Source organism: Pipistrellus kuhlii, unplaced genomic scaffold, assembly GCF_014108245.1.
Source record: "Pipistrellus kuhlii isolate mPipKuh1 unplaced genomic scaffold, mPipKuh1.p scaffold_m20_p_4, whole genome shotgun sequence".
Classification (NCBI taxonomy): Eukaryota; Metazoa; Chordata; class Mammalia; order Chiroptera; family Vespertilionidae; genus Pipistrellus; species Pipistrellus kuhlii.
The window spans coordinates 87,064,237-87,086,411 of record NW_023425540.1 but is presented as its reverse complement, the minus strand read 5'-3'; the positions used below and the strand labels follow the sequence as shown (position 1 = coordinate 87,086,411).

Here is a 22,175-nt window from a genome sequence, read left to right as displayed (position 1 = left end):
ATATTTAGTTAAAATATTTTTATCTGAAAAGATCAGCCATTTATGCTTAAGAAAAATATTCTCTAGAAGTCTTATATTAAACATTTGCATGTCTCCTGCTAAACTGTACTTAGTTTTCAAACATATGCTTAAGGTCATCCATCTATTCTCTCTTTTATTTTGGGGGGAGGGGTGTTGTTATTCCATCCATATGCTAATCTAAAAGCATTTGTATCTTTTCTTATAGGTAGATACCTTCTTCCCTGCTCCTGTCTAACCTCACCCCCACTTCTAGACTGAAGCTATTTGTTTGCCATCTTCTCCTATAGCTGTATAACTCTACAAAGGCTGAGATGCAATGTAATGTATAACTTAAAGGAAGGCACTAGACAATAATGTCCAAATCTGGCTCTCTGTCCAGGCCAGATTTAGACTTGAGCTGAGTTAACTTGGAAAATTGATTTAGTGTTCTCCTCTGAAAATGTGGGTGTCAGTAAATATAAATTGGTCCTAGTTGGTTTGGCTCAGTGGATAGAGCATTGGCCTGCAGACTGAAGGGTTCAGGTTGGATACTGGTCAAGGGCATATAACCTGGTTACGGGCCTCATCCCCAGTAGGGGGTGTTTAGGAGGCAGCCTATCAGGGATTCTCAGCATTGATGTTTCTATCTCCCTCTCCCTCTCTCTTCTTGAAATAAATTAAAATATATTTAATAAATAAATAAGTAGATAAATAAAAATATCATTGTTTATAGTTAGAATTAGGTAAAGTAATTACCTAGTTATTTACTTTACCTAAGAATAATTTTACAAAGAACCTGATACATGGAAAGTAATGGATTCTACTTGTACTGCTGTGTGAAATCCTAACTTCTGATAGAAATACTGAATTTTACTCCTCAATAAGCTGATAATACATTAATGTTGGCTTTGTGTGACAAATGTTTAGCAAGCTTTACTAATTCAGTCAGAAGCTAAATATAAGTAAATAGTATTTAAGTGAACAAGCTAGTACTGCCACAGACAATGGAATTACAGCCACTTGCCCTTAAGAATATAAGAAGTTTGAAGGTTTGGATTAGGTTATGGTTCACCAGTACAACCTCTTTACAAACTATGCTCTAGCAATGACTTTGTTTAAGGATTTAAATACTAAGGAATTTTTTGATAGGATATTTAATTCCTCTCAACAAATAATTGTAGTGGTCAGAGAAAATGTAAAAGTCATCTCATTGAAATTTAATCTTCTTGCCAGTACTCCATTAACATTGAGAGTCAATAATATATTTTGGATTTCTGTGATTTGCCACATAGATATGTTGAATTCCAGAGATACAAGGTAAGATAGATATCCTGACCCCAAGGGGCATTGGGACACATCAGGAAGATAGGCACATAAACACAATAAAGGCAAATCTTACCAGGGTCATTGCTGCTGCAAAAGCAGTGAAGGCCTCACCTCCTTGCCTAGGATGGGTGTGAGGTGAGTGAGAAAAATACAGTTCTTTGAGTAGTACCCCATTGTGTAAATGTACGAAGGCTTGCTTCCCCCCCCCCCCCCACTCAGCTACTGCTGGGCCCTAAGGAAGTTTCATTTTTAATTTTTGGAGGAAACTCCCTACAGTTTTCCATAATGTCTGCACCAATCTGTATTCCAACAGTGTACAGGGGTTTTCTTTTCTCCACATCCTCACCAGCACTTGTTGGTTAATTTATTGATGATAGCCATTCTGACAGGTGTAAGGTAGTAATGCATTGTGGTTTTAATTTGCATCCCTCTGATTATTAGTGATGTTCAGAATTTTTTCATATATCTATTGGCCATCTGTATGTCCCCTTTGGAGAATATCTATTCAGGTCTTTTGCTGATTTTTAAATAGGATTGTTTGTTTTCTTAGTGTGTAGTTATATATGTTATTAATAAATGTAACCCCTTATCAGATATACCATTGGTGAATATGTCAAGATTATTTGTTTTCTTAGTGTGGAGTTATATATTTTATTAATAAATGTAACCCCTTATCAGATATATCATTGGGGAATATGTTCTTCCATACTACTAGGCTGTAAAAATAGATGGAACGCTTACCATTTGCCATAGCATTGCTGGACCTGGAGAGTATTATGCTAAGTGAAATAAGCCAGTCAGAGAAACATAAGTATCGCAAGATCTCACTTATATATGGAATCTAATTAACCAAATAAATTACCAAAAATTTAGAAACAGACTCATAAATACAGAAAACAGACTGCTAGGTGTCAGACAGGAAGGGAGAGGGATGGGTGAAAAAGGTAAAGAATTAAGCAAAAACAGACCAACCAACCAAACAAACAAACAAAACAGATAGACAACAGTATGGTGATAGCCAAAGGGAAGGTTGGGAGAGGTGGAAGAAACAAAAGGTATGGATAAATGGTGGTGGAAAAATATGTGACTTTTGGTGCTGAGTACACCATGCAGTATGCAGGTGCCTTCTGGAGTTTTACACTTAAAACATGCATGGTTTTATTAACCAGTGTCACCCCAATAAAAAAGAAAAAAAGAAAAGATATTCTGAAGAAGATGATATATAAGCTAAAGACAAGTAGGAATTCTCTGAGTGAAAGTGGAGGGGGAAAGAAAAGCCAGTTCATCCATGTATACAGATGTGCAAATAGACAGGGTCAGATGAAGTAGCCATGCTCATTCCACTGACATTTATTGAGGCCCTAAAATCTAGCAGGACTGTATCAGGAGGACTTATTGAAATTTCAGATCACTTTCTCCACCACTCCTAACTGAGCTTCTCCAGTGCGGAAACTGTTCTATTTATCTTTGTTAAGTGAAGTCCCTAGGCCCAATGTGTGTCACATGGAAAATGTTCAATAACCATTAGTTGAAGAAATGAACCAATCAATAGATGGTTTATCCTGATTGGCTCTTATTAGTGAGAAGAAAAGTTCCTGGTAAAACCATTGACCTGGACAGGATCAGAGGTACAGACCTATAATACATCATTAGTCATCACCCTCCTGGTGAAGATCAATCCATTTCATCAATGCTCTTTGGTACAGGCATTCAACCCACAAGTAGTATCTTCATCTATTTTCCTTGTCTTCTGTCTTATTCGTGGAGATTTCACAGGCACCATGGCAGATGCATGACTTTCGGCTTCTCCTCTATCCTGATTGACTGTGGATTTCTACCAGAGAGGAAATGAGCTTGCTTGGGTAACTTTCCTAATAGAACTATTGTTGACTGCTAGATATCAATGACCATTTGCTAGCGTCTCACCATTCATGTGTTTTATCTTCAGTTATGCTTTTCATCATAGTATCAGGTCTGTTTTATAATTTACTTTTAAAATTGGAACATTTGCCTATTTTAGCCTGATAGCATATTTATAATTCCAAAAACACCTGATGGACTACAGACAAATACTAGATCTTTAAATACATGTACACTGAAATGGGTGAGAATAGCAACTTGTCTTTTGCTATATTTTTAATGATCTTCTGAAATTCATGTATTTAATTTGCAAATTTGAGTACCTGCTGTGTTCAGGAACCTGTGCTAAGTGTTTGGATATACCCTATAGTTCCAAATATTAATGAGGTCTGAACAAAGATGAATCTGTGAGTTGGCCATGGGGAGAATGAGGTAGCAGGATGTTAATCCTGCCTGGATGCTATGAAGGATGATAAACTGTACTTGGTTGACCTTATTAATCACTCATAATATGATAACTAATAGATGTGCATTTTTTCCTGCCTCATACCCTTTGCATTTGGAGAGAGGATGTGGGAGTTCTTTAGTCAAACTCAACTCTGGATTCCCGAAAGGTCTTCCATTTGAGCATCTAACACATTTCTTTTCTTTTCTTTTCTTTTCTTTTCTTTTCTTTTCTTTTCTTTTCTTTTCTTTTCTTTTCTTTTCTTTTCTTTTCTTTCCTTTCCTTTCCTTTCCTTTCCTTTCCTTTCCTTTCCTTTCCTTTCCTTTCCTTTCCTTTCCTTTTCTTTATTTCCTTTTCCTTTTTTAATGTTTTATTCCTTTTAAAAATATATATTTTATTGATTTTTTTACAGAGAGGAAGGGAGATGGACAGAGAGTTAGAAACATCTATGAAAGAGAAACAGCCATCAGCTGCCTCCTGCACACCCCCTACTGGGGATGTGCCTGCAACCAAGGTACATGCCTTTGACTGGAATCGAACCTGGAACCCTTCAGTCTGCAGGCCGACGCTCTATCCACAGAGCCAAACTGGTTAGGGCGCATCTGACTCTTTATCTAACTTTTATGATAAGAGCTAGAGTACAAATTAAGCAGGACACTAGAGCATCTGACGTCACTCCATTTTGTCCTGGCTGTGCACAGTGGTCAAGCAAAGTAGTTTTGGAAATGACCCAATCTAGAGATAAAACCTAAAACACTCAAGTCCTCAGTTTCCTCTTGTTCTGATATTGATAAGTAAGGCAGGAGAGCTTGGTGAGCACAATCCCACAGTCCTACTCTAACTCTCTTTGTCCATTCATTTATTCATTCATTCATCAGTCAACTCTTTACTGAATATCCACTCAGCAGTGGAGCAACAATAGGAAATAACACATACATGTTACCTTGCCCTTGTGGATCTTATATTTTACTTGAATGTGATAGAAAAAAAAGCTTAAACTTTAGATATTGTAAGTATTGTGCATAAAGAAATAGGATTTTGTGATGTAGAACAATAACTAGTGTGTCAGAAAAGGAGATCATAAAGATTTTTAGTTGAAGTTTAAGCAAAGACCTCTAGCATGGGAAGGAGTTCAGGAAGCATGTTCTATGCTGATAGAACATCATGTGTTTCAATCTGTCATTGATAATTGTGAATTTGGTAGTTTTTGTTATCATTCTGAAGGCATCATCAACAGAATGTCTGAAAACCAACTATTGCCACATCGTGCCACTGAAACCTAAATAAAGTGACATTTCTTCTCTGACACTTCTATTATAGAGAAAGCATGAATAGTGATATTAAAATATTTCTTCTAATTAATTTCCTTTCAATGTGCACAAATCTGTGGGCCACTTGTTCCTGATAAATACCTAAGTGGGTGAGGCATTCATAACTCAAATAATTTTATATTGATTGAAAAAAGGCAAGCAGTATAGCATTTATGAAAACATAAATTTATTAAATTCCATAGTACTGATACCTAAAAAAGTGTGGGAGAAAATTGGACACAGGGGTTCATAAAGCAGAAAATAATAGTTGAGGGAGATAATGGATGGCCTTCCTTAGCTATGTATGTTGACATATGAATCTGTTGTCAAAGGATGTGTTTGCTTTTTACAAAGATGGAGAATGCTTCAACTCCTTCCTTACTCAAAATTAAGTTTGGGCTAAGATTTAGACTCAGAAACTCTGGCATAAAAACTATCAAAAGGCGCACAATGAAGTTGTTTCTAAAACAGAGTAGATGGTATTCTAGATTGGTCTTGGCAGGCCTGAGAAGGCAACTCTCAGAAAATGACTCACTATCCTCAAATTATTCTCCACACTGGCTTCATTTCAGTCCTATGAGAGAAACGACCATTGAGGAAATGTGTGATTGTGCACTCCTGTGTGTGTGCATGCACATGTATGTTCACCGAGCTTCTTTCTGAGTTGAGGCTTGGGTTCTCAGCCATTTCTATACATGCTATACACTGGCCCAGCTATATCTGCTAAATGAACCCCCGGAGCCACAGACAGTTTTGTCTTTTATGTGAAATAAATGTGTATTTCCCAAGCAGTCATCTGCTTGCCCTTGGCAGAGCCCAATCCCTGCAATGTTTCATGTTCTGCTCACATGGGCTCTGTAGTTCCAGATTCACTGTGTGTGCACCTCTGAGCATACTTCCCATCACTTGCCTGAAACACCCCTCAGCATGGGCCGCATAAGTCAAAGGTCTTGTGAGAGGTCTCCAGGGTGGTCACTGTGGTGCACCATAGTCTTTCCCTGTCAATGACACTAAGTGACAGCTCACTCAAGTTATTGGAACCCTTTCACCTGAGCTTTCTGCAGCTTTTGGTGATAACTAAAGACAGGAGTCCTCCTGACCAGGCCTGGGAGCACTTGGATGTTGTATTTCCAACATCTCCTGCTTCACTACAGGGCAAGGACTTCTTAGGACTGAGTCTATTTGTAGCTTCAAGAAACTGATCTTTTCCAAGGAACGTCTTTCCAGATAGTATTAAAGTGGATCTTTCAGGATAAGCACTGAACTGGTGGCAGCAGGTGCCCCTAGAGTCCTCAGTGGGGCTGCATAGAGTAAGGGAAAATGATGGCCTCACACTTTACTTTGTTTTTAACTCTTAAAAACAAGATTTTGTGATTTTTAAAGCAATACAGAGTTCTAGTCAAAAGGATTTTCAAAGTTTTTGTTTGTTTGTTTTTGTTTTGTTTTTTTTTGTATCCTGGGTACATGGCTTAATTTTCTTTCTTTAAAAATATAAATATTCCAAAAAAAATCAAATATATGAATTCCTAGAGTACAAAGATTAAATTCCCCTCTCAACCCACACAATCCTTTTAAATGTACTTCCTTCAAAGGAAACAACTCTACATATTATCCATTTTCCATATAGTGACCAAAATATTTAGAGATAGATGAATAGATGTATTCATATATATTTGTTGAGCAAATACACTGAGTGGGCAGATTATTATGGTTTCTGAACACATAATAATATGGCTACTCTCTCTCTCTCTCTCTCTCTCTCTATATATATATATATATATATATATATATATATATATATATATATATATATATATAAATATATATATATATATATATATATATATATATATATATATATATATATATATATATATATATATATCTTAGAGAGGCCTGGTGCATGAATTAGTGCATGGGTGGGGTTGGGCCAGCCTGGCCAGGAGGAGGGGACATGGACAGTTGGCCAGCCTGCCTGCTTGCTGTTCGAACTCCTGATCGAGGGGACAGTTTGCATATTAGCCTTTTATTATATAGGATATACACTGAGTGGCCAGATTATTATGCATTCAAAGATTATAATAATTTGGCCACTCAGTGTATAAGCAAATATACAGAATTTTGTTTAAATGTTACCTCTATTTTTATATGTATACATACATTTATTTATACATCATACATTTTTTGCAATTAACAGCATACGTGAACATTTTCTATATTGTACACATCCATCTACAACACATCCATGTTCCTTTTAGCAATAACCCAACATTCCATAGTATTTATGTGTGTCGGTCAGTGGTTTACTCTATTAGTGAACATTGGGCAGCTTCCCATTTTGGCCTGTTGGTGACAAGGCCACACAGTATACCTGCAGGTAATCAAGACTTCTGTAAGGCACCCCTACCTTATGGCAGTTGGCTATAACTTTTAGTGTCAGTGGATATTCGGTATTCCTCTCTGCTCATGTTCTCCACTGAAGTTGGACTAGTGCATGTAGCCTGATCTCTGCTGACAGTTTGTGCATGGGTAAGGAAGGAGATGAGGTGAGTTTTAAATGCTCCAACAGAAAAGGGAAGGGCTTGCCCAGAGATGCTGCAAAACACATTTGAGGACACTTACCTCAAGTTTGAAGATGATTTGTTTGGAGTGATTTGAAATCAAAGTTCAGCTTTATTTCTCATAAGTCTGTTATTTGGAGGGGGATTTCATGAACTGTCCTAGTTATCTTATGCCTTCCGGGAACAGGCCTTTTATGAGATCGGCATTTTTAAAGGAACAACTTTATTCTTGGGAAGGTTGACAGGGCTTTTAATGTGAAAAGAAATTAGAAACCACAGCTGGAGGCAACATGGTCCCTTATAAAGAAAAGAAAAACAAGGAACAGAAATACAGTTTAAAATGCCCTTTAGAATGGTTGTTATGGAGAATATTCTTATATATAATATATCCACCCATAGTTATGGTGGAGGAAAATATGAGAAACTTGGACTTTTTTTTTAAACAGTCACTCTCCACATGTCCCACTATTTTATTTAAACTTGGCCAAATCCAAGTTTAGGTAAATTGTACAAACCAGATAACCTATTTATTGTTCTAGGGCGGGGGCTGGCCGACTATGGCCATGGGCCAAGTCCAGTCCACCTGCGTGTTTTTGTAGTAGTCTGATTGGGACACAGCTACACCCATTCCTCTCTGCTTTACTGTACATGTTTTTCTGTGTGTCAGTCAGCAGTTCCCATGTGGGAACAATTTCTCCCCTCAGTGACAAATGTCTGCAGACATTTTTGATCCCCACAACTCAGGAATAGGTATGCTCTCCTTGTCTACAGGACAGCCCCCACAGCCAACAGTTACCCCACCTGAGGGGCCAGTGTTGACAAATCCTGGTATCTCAGGAGACAAATCACCTTCACTTCTCTCCTCTGTCCTTGAACTTGGACATTCTCGAAAGTGCTGGAGGAGGTTAACCCCTCCCTGAGCAACACATATAATGTCTTCATTGGATCATCCAAATCACTAAAACTAAAAGAGTCCCTTCATCTATTAGCTCCTGCCAGGCAATTTCTGCCCAGTATGCCCTACAAACTCTGTGAGGTGCTGCATGATCTGTGGGACCTGGAATTCAGTTTCCAAAGGGCCAGGCTTTTTTCAATGACAATCACTTCCCCAAGTTTGCAGCCTGTGAGTGGCAGTGGCATGGGTGAAGAGGAATGAGCAGTGTTTGGGTGGGGAGCCTCTCAAGTGAAAGGGGACTGGTGGTAAGCTTACCTTAATATCATATTTTATACACCACCGTGGGTCACGCCGGGCTCTGGATATACACTGCCTGACCCTAGTTCAGGAGAACGATCGATTGTTCTCAAACAGTGAGCCATCCAGATGATTTATTTATGCAGCAGAGCAGCTCGCTGCTTAGGAGTTGGGCACAGACCAGTAGCTTTGTGCACATACGGGCGTGAGTGTGTGTGTGTGTGTGTGTGTGTGTATGTGTGTGTATGTTCCTGCACATCCTCCCATGGTCCTCTCAGTTTCAACTGAGCCTATAATTAGCTCCTCAGAGACCAAATAATCACACTTTGCTTTTTCTACCTGTAAATGCTCATTTGGCTTTCTGATTCCTTATTAATTCCCTAGCTTTAAGGACCCCAGTATTGGACTATTGGGAACATATCAAGATACCAGGACAAATAATGTCATTCTGAGAGAAGAGTTGAAAGATTCTGGAATCTCTATGACTATAATTGGCTCTTTTTTGGTCTAAATTTGAGAAGAAGCTTTGGAGGAAGTACTTAGGGAACATCTACCTCACCCCTTCCTCACTAAGTTGGTATTGTTCCAGAAAAGTGCCAGAGTGTAGTCATTACAGCTGGACGTTTCAAGCCTGGTAGAAGCGAACAAGCATAACAAATTGAACTCTCCAATTCTGGGGTTAGAGGTCACAGTCCATATAACTGGGACCTCAAATACTAGGTTCCTGAACCAAATTAAGCGTAGACAGCCCAATTTTGTTTCCTGCACCGAATATGAATCCTGGTCTTTATTGTCCTTACTTCTTGATGTCAGCTTAGAATTATTCAAAGATTATTTTCAAGAGGGAGGCAAAAATTCTGAATTATGGAAAATTAGGAATATTGTATAGCAGCTACTGTTTGTTAGAATGTTGCACTGTGATGGGCATACTCCAATGCTGTTTTCTCCAATAACACAGTGGCCAGGGGTCACAAGTGGCCATTGAGTATTTTCTAGTCAGTGAAACTGAAATTTTTATTTTATTTCATTTTATTTTAATTAATATAAATTTAAATGGCCCCATTGAGTAGTGATCACTGTATTGGAAAGACTAGCTTTATATGGCCTGATCACTTATCTAGAAAAGAAAATGTGAATATATATCTTATTATCATGGCTATATCCATATGATATGTTGAAAATATAGACAAAAAAAGGTATGAAGATGCACATCCAACTGTTAATAACTCCCAGGTTAGGATCAGAGAGGCATAAAGAGAGGATTTGTACATTTCATTTTGCCAAAATTAAAAGAAACATGGGATGGGATTAAAAGTGAATCAAATACATAATATGAGGCTGTATCATAGGCCAATCATGTTATCCATCTCCTTGAAGTTATCTTACACGAAAAAGATGGAGGCATGTGGTCATTATCTCTGTATCCCAGGCACCTTCTGTGTGCCCCCTCCCCTCCCCTTGGCCCAGTCATGTCCAAGGAAGTGAATTCAGGTCCTTGGCCCTGGTGTTTTATGCAGTCAGCACCTAAAATAAGCATGCCCGTGAACAAGCCAGTGTGGCACCAAGAGGGGAGGAGGCAGCCACGTAAACAAATGCATGAACCACAGTCAGTCTTTGAAACAATAGCATGTGTTTTATGAAAATCCCTCCTTGTGGAAAGCCATTTGCAAAGCCTCCGGTTTCCGCTTGGCTGGACCATGCAGACAAGGCCTCTGAGTCTCCCGCGAGTGACAGAGAAATGGCTAGCTGGGGATTGTGTGCACATGCCTGCTGATTCCAAGTGCGATCTCAGCCACCCATTTCTCTCCTAGCTTATTAAGAAGAAACCAATACTTTCCTTTTTCCTTTCTGGGGGGCAGGGGAGGGGGGTTAAACGCTAAGTAGAAAGAAACAAAGCAAGTGAGAGAGGAAGGGAAAGAATATACTAACAAGAAGCAGTAAAATGTCCCCAGTGACTTAGAGATACAGCAGTGTCTCCAGGTGGGCAGAGTTTTCCTGATCCATGTCACATCAGTGTGCCACTTCTACGTACTTGGATTACTGCAAAGGCAGCTGGGTTATAAAGCTCTGGATGTCTTCTGTGATCCAGGGCCTTCCTGCCACTAAGCTGGGCCGGGTGCTAAACCTTCCTGCATAGATGCTGTCCCATTGGACCTTAAACTTGATACCATACCAGGATACCATCTGGTGCCAGAAGTGGCCTGTGTTTTAGTTTTTCTTCCAGGCATTGTGAAGCTGACAAGGTCTATGGCCCAATGTCAAGGGGAACTATTTGCCTGGCCTTTTGTTACTCCTGGATCATCTCAAAGGTTAAAACAAATTGATGTGATTCTGATGTAATTGTCATTACAGAAGCTAGTGTTCTCTAATGGGTGGCTCAGTGATCCAAAAGCTACTTGAGGGCCGGGAATTTGGTTAAGCATGTTATAAACTCTTCTGCTGAAAAGCCAGACTTATAGTAAGCAGTCTCTTTTGCTGTATGCCAGACATTTTTCAATATTCTGACTCTTAGAAAAATTGAATATGACGTAGGAGTTCAAGGACATATGTGCTGAGGAAAGAGGACATTCTACTACCTACTCTGGCATTGCCTTTTTCTCTAGTAAATAGTATTGATGAGGATTTGAGTGTCTTGAGTGATAGGTTTCCCATATCCAGTGACTGGGGTTTGATTTGATAGCGTTACTTGTTCCTTAGAAAGAGAAGGAGGGTGAGAATGGCGGTGGGGAGGGGTGAGCGGTGCAAAAGAGAATGGACAAACAAACAAAACGCCAGCTGTCCTTTTCAGCTACATGCAAACTCAATTACTTTTTTAATGACTTTATTAGGACTTCTTCTATATTCTAGTTGATAATCCACTTCCCTGAAGCAACTCTATACCTTGCAGGTCTGCTTACAATTGCTATCAAAATAGGGTGTGTGTGCATGTGAGTAGGAGGGAGAACTGAATATTATGGAAATTTCATAAGTTATTCTCTTTTTTTTTAAAATCCAATTTCTTGCCCTGACAATTTCTTAAACCTGTAGACCTTGATGTTTTAATCTCATGCATTCTGCTAGAGCCTGAGACTCATCACTGGTGGATTTGATACATTTTTAACCAAGATGTTGACTGTGATGAGCAAACACAAGGGAGGCGTGTTTTGCACCTTGTAGTGGAGCCTGCCAGTGTCATTGTCACCTTCCCTGCTCTAAGAGCTTCCCTGGGAGGTGTCAGCTGCCCAAAGCCCACCCCCCTCTGTCTGAAGTGACTTCCTCTGAGCTCTCCAGGATTCCTATTTCAATACAGGTGCTAATGCAGGTGTGTGAGGGTCATAACTTATCAGTTTAAAACTCAGATAAATACACATTTGTGCTCCACGTGCGAACACGTAACGTGGAGGATTAAGCTCATCCTGTCGGCATAAAGGGAATCACAAGTAGATTGAGAGTTGGATGCACTGTCTGTCAAGAAAACATGATCTGGATCCACAGTGCACAGTTAGGCACTGCTGGCTTCATAAGCACGGATTCCAAGGACTGAACAATTGATGATGACAATTCAATCTCTCCGGTCATTTTTGTGAGTTAAAATATTAATGTGACCCCAGGAACTGTTTCAATGTCTGATTATGGAAAAGAGCAATTAAGTGTCAGTCAAAGTAGGTAATAGTAAAATGAGCCCTCAGATACTTCAGTCATTATCAGCTCACAACTGATCCTGTCTCATCGATATCGCCACTCTTCTCCTCCACACGCTGGGTTGTTTTGAAGCCAAGGCCAGATATCATACATTTCACCCATAAGAGGTTCACTGTGCTTCTCTAAAAGAACAAGTGCATTTTCCAAATATGCTCACAAGTAACCCTGCAACAGTAACACTGCTCTGGCCTATGTTCACATTATCTCAGTTATCTCACTTCTTTTTATCCTCACCCAAGTGTATGTTCCACTGAATCTGGAGAGAGAGAAGAGAGCGATGGAGGGAGGGAAGGAAGGAGGGAGGGAGATAGATAGATAGATAGATAAATAGATATCCCTTTCTTCCTTGCCTGCTATACATGTCCTGACCAGAACTGAACCCACAGTTAATGTACCATGACTGGGGAATCAAACCCACAACCTTTTGGTGTACTGGATGATGCTCCAACCAGCTAGGATATCTGGCCAAGTTAGTTTCCTTGAATGGAAATCCAAATAAAGTCTATGGATGTCATTAGTGGGCATGTCTAAATTTCTTTAATTCGTATTTCCCCATTTATAATTTACTCTCCCCCTCTCTCTCTTTTTCTTACAACTTATTTTGTTGAAGAAATGGAACTGTCTTCCAGGGACACTTTTTGACCAATATCATGTTTATGAATAATTTTCTCTTTTTAACCCAAGATATGAAATTAGCCTGATAAATCATTGATGTTGATTGAACCAGTGATGGCCATCATTCTATTCCATGGGTAAATAGTGGCAACACTTTCATATAAATTGAAGCAAATAGATTTGATTACCTATATATGTATTTGAAAAACCAAATTCTCTCTCCCTCTCTCTCCCTTTCTAGTATTTTGTAAGAAAAATAGCTAGAGGTTGAGTGCCCAAAAGCTAAGTTAAGGTGGGTGAAGTTATTGTCACCTGCTTTCTTCTCTAGTTGCTTAAAAAATAGCAGAAGCTGTGTTTTTTTTAAACTGCTCAGAGGAAATGCACTATCTTTTATGAATAAACTATGGCTGCCACTGACTTTGACTTTCTCTTGCACTTCTCTGAGTGAAGTAAACGTGGGCATTTCAGGTAAAATATACTGCTCTTCTGAACTGCAGGATGTCATTTTAAAAGTGGCCGAGGTCCCCCTCCTTATTGTTAAGCGTGGTGTGATGTTCCATTCTTGAACTAAGGACTCCACCAGATCCGGCCTGTTCTTGAGAAAAAATGACAATGAAAAGGAGACCTTCTAGTTGCTACAAAACAATGGTGCTAGACACTGTGGATGGTGGCCATGGCGACATCATGCCCCAAGCCACTTCTATGGTCCAGCAGATTGTCCCAGGGTCCTGGGTACACAATTTGAGGGAGTGAGGTGATGGATAGGGGTGTCAGGGCTGCGCGAAAGTGTGTGTGTTCTTAGCAATAAGAGCAACTTGGGTCTCCCAACACTCCCCATTCAGACGTCCTCCCTCTCCACTTAAATAGCCATGTTTAAATGTAGGCACAAGTTTCCCATGCAATGTGCTATTTTCTTATTTGTTTCCAGTTATAAAATAGCAGTTAAAAACACAAATGTCCACCCTGTTCCATGGTCCCTGGGAGTGCTTTTAGGCCACTGTCTAGTTTAATATTAGATGCATACAAAGTGCAGGTCCTGGTGCCGTTATTACCACATTCCAGAAGAGAATACAGCACCCATGCAGGAAACAGCAGCAGCCAAGCCATGAGGCTTGTTTTAGGATACAGAGCTAGTAAGTGCCAGAGCTGGAATCTGACCCACAGTTTATTAGACTCCGAAACTGGTGTGGCTGACAGGGCCATATTTGCAAACTGTTCTTTATTTGAGCAAGGGACCTCACACACCCGTGTGACTTCCGAGCTAGAACTAAGAAGATCTGTCCCTCTCCCCAGTGGCTGTTCCTGGACCCAGGTTCTTGGAATTGGGGTATCCACATGGGTGTATAGTCTGCTGGGGGAAGGCAACTTACCTGGGAATGAGGCCTACATGTGGGGTCTGGGGTGGGCCTGTCTACTTGAGCAAAACATGCAATCCTGAGTATCCCCAAATGAATGTCCCTCAGAGTCCAGGTATGTATTTCCCTGACACTGTGGATGCCTCGCTCATGGGAGGCAGGTGAATGTCAGAATAGGATTCTCTTAAGTATGGGCCTGGGCAGGCCTAGCACTTCTTGGGCCTGGGATCTCTCACCACCAACTATCACCCCTCCCACATCACAAAGCACCATGGTGTTTGCCCCTAGGGGAATGGGATGTCCCATTGTTCCAGCCAGCATCATTCCCCTCACTTTGGACTTGCCCAGTGCAAACATTTTCATGACATGGAGCAAGCGAAAGAAACATTTTTACAGGTACAGAGTGAAACAAAATGAAAGCTATATAGGCCCCATAAATATTATCCATGAACATTTTAGATAGACTCACAGATAGGTCCTCAAAAAGAGGCCTTATGAGCCAGGAAATCTCTTTAGGAAAATAAACAAGATGCTCATTTTCCTGGCCCATGTGGAGAAGATTGGGAGAGTGGTAGGGGCAGGGCTGTTTTCCAAGAGTGGGAGTGAGGAGCCTTGTGTATGAGCTCACATCCACCTCTTTCCTTTAACTGTTGGAAGTAAGACACTTAGAGAAAGCCCACCCAATAAAAGTGGATGATGAGGTCGTAGTGAGGGTCGTGGTCACTATTGACTGAGAGTGGGAAATTGATTTGTGGATAACACATTTCAGGAGAGAGGAGGATAATTGCTTAGTCAGCAGGTTCTTTTCCCTAAAGGGCTTAGTAGTGACTCTTAGGGATCTTATCTGAAAGTCAGATGGCCATATGTTCCCCTTCCAAAGTTGCCTGTCTAGCTGCAACCCCAGCTTAGGGACTTAGGTTGGAAAACTCTGTAGTGTAGGAGATCATTTGAATTTCAAATATTTGGAAAGAAATGAAATGTATCTCCACTAAGGTCCAATGATTTCCTGCCCCAGCCGAGTGTTCTCCAAAAAGCATTGATGAAACATTTATCAGGTGTGTGGAGTTAAGGGCATGGGTCGCTCACCCAGACAGAAATAAGCTGATCAGAGGAGATAGCATTCTCTAAGGCAGCTCCCTACCTGCTCTGTCCATTCTAGGACAGAATCTTCAAAGCAAAAGCCAGGTTGATCACACCTTTTTCAACACTACATAAAGAAGTTTATTCCACTTAGAATTTTATGCAGAAACAACAAAAAGTCGAACAAATATGTAGCAGCAACTGTATCTTGTGTTTTCCAAACCACTATCTTTTCTCCTGGGCATGCATGCAGTTCACTGTGTATCCAAGAAAAGCTCCTCCCCCAATATGGTTAAGGTGAGGTCATGTGACTGCTTTCTGGACATTGAAAGTAGATATAAAGGATGCATGCTACTCCATTTCCAGATCTAGTCACAGTCTCTGCTGTGACCTTCACAGTCTCTGCTCTCCATCCACCTTGACCCTTGCAATCCAGTTTTGAAGATGCCATGTGACTTAGTCCATAAGAGAATACCAGAGACTGAGTGGCTAATAAACAACACAACTTTATTTTTCACAGTCTGGAGGCCAGAAGCCCAAGGTCAATAGATTCAGTGTCTGGTGAGGGTCTGCTACCTGGTTCATACTGGTCCATTTTCTTGTTGTGTCCGCACATGGTGGGAGGAGCAAGAGAGCTCTCTTGGGTCCCTTTTATAAGGGATGTGATCTTATTCATGAGAACTCTACCCTTATGACTTCATCATCTCCAGAAGGTCCCACCTCTTAACACTATCACATTGGGGGTTAGGTTTCAACATATGAATGGGGGTGTCACATTCAGTCAGTAACACTGTATTATCAGATACAAGAGAGTGGGTCACTGAGTGATTGATTGATCATAGCACCTTCCCTATTACCCTAGACAGAATTGCAAATGAGCACTGAGCTTCTATAGGGTTAACCCTTATGACTTGGAATTGTGTTTTATAGAACTTTGTGTCTGCCCCCCACTAATACAACTTAACTCAAGGCTGTTAAGATAGAATTCTATTACTATTATACTATGAAACTAACACAAACATAATTCCACACGGCAAGAGAGGTTCCAAATAACTTTTGAAAAGTAGGACTGTGAGGTAGGTTGCTCTCAGGATTTCCCTTTTCCTAAACTCCCCGCCATCTGCAGAAAGTATTTGGGTTTCACACCAGCCAGGGAGGCATCAGATTCTCTTGTAGCTAGTTTCATAACAACTGCTACTCCCTCTCTGAACATATTGGACACAGGATGCTGAGCTAATTTCTAAGGATGCCTCCGTGGCACCATGTGGACATGCCCATCTCCATCTTATGTCTCCACATGACATTGCTATGCTCAGGAGATGCTGTGAGGCCACAGCTGTTTATATGCTCTCAGATCTCAGAGTCCCTTTTCAAAACATGTAAGTCCTTTATTATATTCTCTCTTCTTTCTGCTACATGATGGGGCATTGGGTTTTATCACCCACTCCTCCCAAATGGGCCCAATCTGAAAATGACCCACCTGATGTATGGAAACATGGATGTCATGACACTTTCTGTGGGGCACTATGAAACAACCTCCATGAAATTGGTACATCAGGACTTAAATGATAACTTTGCTCATTTCTAGATAGATTTCTCTTGAGAAAGAATTCAGGTTTGGAGAGTACAAACCATGAAAACACATAAACAAACAAAAAGACGGTGAATATCATTGAATCATTAGAAAAATTTAAAGCATTTTCTAATGATTCAATCATTTTTTATGATAACTAGGCCATGGTTGACCAGGACTTAGACAGAGCTGGTGAACCTTCCAGCCTGTGATGTCAAACGCTGACAGCAAAATGATGAGGTTCATTCACTGAGATGTGTTTCAAAGTATTATCATGTTAAGGGGTCCTAGATGTGTAGTCCAATTCTATAACTGTTAAGACAAGAAACTGAAGCTATTTACCATTTGTACTGATGGTATGAATTTGAGCAAATTATTGTACTGAATGCACTACATTTTCCTCATCCATATAAAATGGGGGCTAATTGATTCAATACCATGCACATTTTTTCATAGTTTTAAAAGGTATTTTAGCCGAAGCTGGTTTGGCTCAGTGGATAGAGCATCAACCTGTGGAATAAAGTGTCCAGGGTTCGATTCTGATCAAGGGCATGTACCTTGGTTGTGGGCACATCTCCAGTGGGGGGTATGCAGGAGGCAGCTGATCTATGTTTCTTTCTCATCCATGTTTCTAGCTTTCTGTCCCTTTCCCTTCCTCTGTAAAAAATCAATAAATATATATATATATATTTTTAAAAAGGTATTTCTGTATATTCTAATTGGATTATTTCTAATTTTTTGAGTTGGAAATTTAAAGCATTTATTTACATTTTTTATTTCTATTGAAAGTGTTCATGTTATGAATTTTTCTTTTGGTCACTGGTTTGTATGTGAGCCTTAGATTCTGTATTTTAATAGATATTGTTTTTATTATAATTTTTATAAAGCTCTATACTTTATTTTTTGTATCCCCTTTCACTCAAGTGTTGTTTAATAGAAGTTTGGCATTATTTTATTCCAACATGGATTATAGTTTCAAATATTAATTCCACTCTGCTCTTCGGTTTTTATTCCTCATGGATTTCAATTTTACATAAATTGGATAATTTTTGCATGTATTCCATTTCCACCCCTATCTCTTTTTTCTATAGTCTTTCTTTATCGCATTGCTATTTTCAATTGCTTTCCTCTAAAGCCCATATTAAATTGTCATTCAAATCTATTTTTTTCTTGGACACTTTTATAATTTTGACTTTATTTCTTATATGATTTTGCTTCTCTCCTTTTATTTCATTCATTCATTCAGTCAGTCAGTCAACCATCGTTTCATTTTTTCTGTTTTGATTCCCTTGCCATTTTATATTTTTGAATTTATGATTCACTATGTATGTGTGTGTGTGTTTAATATATTTCTGCATACTTTTTTGTGAATAATTAATTCAGGAGTTTTGTGTTACAGTTCTCAATGATTGGAATTGGGGGGGGGGGAGACTTTTCAACTGGTGTGTTTGGATTTTCACTTTTGTGGTTCAAGGCTAGTGCATAGGGATGAAGCCCATGTTTCACATCCACACATCTTCTGGTCTGTCAGTGGAGTGAAGTGTATATTCTTTACTGGTTGGTTTTTGTTGGGGGCAGGGAGGCCATAGGAGGACTTTTGTGCATGACTTTCTTTGATATTTCTTTCACATGCTGCATCTTTCATTCCTCCCTTGTGCTGTGTTCACTTCAGTTTCCAAAGGTTAGTTCTCCTCTCCTGATCACCCCCTGTTCTCCAGAACCACCTTCTTTCCAACACTGCCTCCGACTCCTAGACACACATCTTAGTCCCAGCCCTGCTGTCAGGGCTCTGGTTTTCAGTGTTTTCACATTTGTAACAGATCTTCTCTCTCTGGGAGTGATTTTATTTCAGTCTTAACCCTCCCCTTCTCATTGGTCTCTTCCCTTTATTTTTTCTGGTCTTCCTTATGTTTGTCAAAAGCTTAGGGTGGGAGCTTGAGGAATGGTTCTGCTAGAAGGTGGTGCTATCACAGCTGGTTTAACATTACAATGTCCTTTGTCTTCAAATTATGCTAAAGGTACAACTCTCAAACTTTGGTTTGTTTATCTATATAGAGTTTGGAGAAGGTGCAGGGAAATTCAAATTTAGGCAGTAGCCATTGCCTCAACTACCTGGAACTGGCTTTTTTTTTTTTTTTTTCTCCTATACCCATTATGGATAATTTGTTACTGATTATTTATTTTAAGATTTTTTTTTTTTGTGTGTGTGTGTGTGTTGTTTTTTGAACCACAAGCAGGAATGGCTACATAATATATGAAGCCCCATGCAAAATGAAAATTCGCAGGGCCCCTTGCGAAAAAATTAAGAATCTTAAGATGGCAAAAGCAGAGCATTAACCTAGGTGAGGGATCCTTCTGAGTGTGTGACTCTGTGCATCTGTGCAGCTACTCACCCATGAAATCTGCCTCGGTTCAGCACTTTATATATGTAAGTAACTTGGTTCAGTAACTTTACAAGTGTAATATTTCGCCTACAGAGAGAGAGATAGAAACACACACACACACACACACACACACACACACACACACACACACAGTTTGAGACTGGTGCCTAGGAGACTTTTGTCTGTCCCTTGTACCCATCTCTAAGCCTGTCATGGATTAACAGTGTGATTGTGGAAAGGTTATATTATATCTCTGGAATTCTCACTTCCTACTTGAGATAGGAAATATTTTACCTTGTGTTAAACTATCACACTTATTACTGATGATACCTGAATACATTTTAATAGTGGTATTAGTTCTTCTACATAATATAAAGTAATACAAAACGTGGACACTGTTTTTATGTGTTATTTTCACATACATGGTTAAACTGAGTAGCAAACACAAGGTCAATTGGGAGACATTAGTAAGGAGTTCTATGCGTAGGTGGTGCCTGGATATATGGAGAAGGATGAGGATGGATGGTATAAAAGCATCTGGAGTTTGGGAAACCCCACTCAGGATGATTCCTGGGGATATTCTCAGTTCCTTCCGGTGTTTTAAGATTCTATAATTATGTATAGTTATACCCATGGTGAATATATTATTCGAATTTGGAATGGAGGACGAGTTTTAAATATATAATTAGGAGTGAACCAGTTCACACCTTCCGGAGAGGCTGGTGGCAAGATGAATTCCCTATTCCTGGTCCTCCCTCCCCCGTTCCATTTAAAGGTTCTGAACCGTGCAGTGTCCCCACACCCACTCAGTGCCATCAAGAACTCAGTCGCCCACCACTGAGCTAGGGCTGGAAAAAGCCACCGTTGAACGGATGTGGATGTCTCCTCTGAAACTGGATGTCAAGTCTTCTTGACTGCGGCTCTCAAGTCTGCCAAGCCTGCCACTCCACGGAGTGCAGAACAGGCTGCTCCTGGGGATAAAAATAGGAGAAATGAAGCTGTTCATCTGTTAACCAGGCACTTGGGTGTTACCTGCCAACTCTCCCAAAAGTTCACGGTCCAGGTGAACAATAGTGGCCTAGCTAGACAACTTGATTATTTTTTAAGAACCCAGGAATTTCACACAGTGTCATCCTATTAGCCAAATGGTGTCATATTTACAAAGATATTTTGGGGATTTTAAGGAGTTCCTTATGGATCCATGGGAAAAGACATGTGGTTGTCCTCTGAAGCATAGATTTTACATGTAATTTTTTAAATGAAATTTGGTGGCAGAGAAGTTGACTGTTCTCTCCCAGGTTTGATTTGTTTCCATTGAAGTTGATGGGACTCTAAAAGTTCCCTGTAGGATGCTGGGACTTCCCCACCGTTTATAACCCAGGACACCCCGTGAGAAATGCTTAGTAACTTCTGTGCCTCAGTGGATGTTGTTGGCATCCTAGAGCACTTATGCACTTAGTCATTCCCACACCCTTCTAGATTATTGTCACTGACTTGCTAGTGTTTCAATCCCTGGCCCTCTTGCCCAGTGCACCATTGTCCACCCTTCACAAGAACAAAATAGACGCTTTCCTCTCAGGCTCAAAGACTATGTGGAGTCTAAGTGACTTACTCTGTTGGAATAAAAACAATGAGTCATTTCCGTGTTCATCTTGTTGTTAGACTATATTCAATTAAAAGCACACGGCATCAAATATTAGTTTCCATGGTTTGTTTTGGATTTACATGGATGTACAGCGTTGCTGTTTGTTTGCTATGTCTGGGAGGAGGCGGGATATTAAAGCGGACATCTTGTATAGCTGATGGGAATGATTTAAACACCAACAACGAAAAGGTTATGAAACATCTATCTCCCTCTTGAGCAATAGTCCAGGGGAGCAATCACATCTCGAAATGAAAACAAGAGGATGGTAATATAGCAAGCAGTGTATGATTCAATACCTCTGCTCGATCGCTTTATTGGTTAGGTAATGAACCATGCTAGGGCATTTCAACCAAACATGAGCCAACACACAACCAACCACCTTCTGTAATGACTGAACTACAAGCAGAGGAAGAGTGGGATGAGGCGAACTGTTAAACTCCCCCTGTTTTGGCAAGCATTTTCCAGGTTCTTCTTTCCCCCAGTCCCTGGAGTGGCTGGGCCAGGGTTGTTCTCAAGAAATGTGGGCATCCAACCCCTCTCCCAGCCCCTCCTGGGCCCTCTGGATTGTTGTTTAATATAAGGACATTCAAACCTGGCTTCTCTGCTACGGGAAATTGCTTTTCTTCACTGTACACTTCTGTCTTTAATTTGATGCTTAATTACCTGCTGCCTCTCTATCACTCAGGTCTCCTTCAGGATTCAGGAGGAGGGCCGGGAGAGAGCTTTCCTTAGCGGGTTTCATATAATTATTCGTAATGATGACATATGGTCATTGGATAAGTTCCTGGTTATTTTAAGTGATGGTGTCTGGTCATTAGCATAGGCTTCTTAGCGGAATGCTCATTCCGTTCAGGGACCTATAAATAAATCGCTGGCTATTTTGTGGGCAGGTGGGTGAATGGTGTCCCCAACTAGCATTCAGGGCTTTGAATTATGTGTTCCAGAATGTTCCATGTAAATCATAACAGCAGTTTGGAGTCATTGCTCTTCAAAAGGATGGTAGTGGATGTAGGAAAACATGTTTTCATTTTTTTTCTTGCAGTGGCAGATGGTGTGTGGATTTTATTTGGTGCAGGCATTGCTGTCCGAGATAATTTTCAAGGGCTTTTCCCCCATCTATGATGAAAAAGGAGAGCGGCCTAAAGCTC

General features: G+C 40.1%; 1 protein-coding gene across 18 annotated transcripts in view; it reads left to right on the top strand.

Moving 5' to 3' along the window:
* The window catches only part of RBFOX1 (RNA binding fox-1 homolog 1), a 2,022,031-nt gene that overhangs the window by 1,207,173 nt on the left and 792,683 nt on the right, over positions 1-22,175 (top strand). The window lies entirely within an intron of this gene.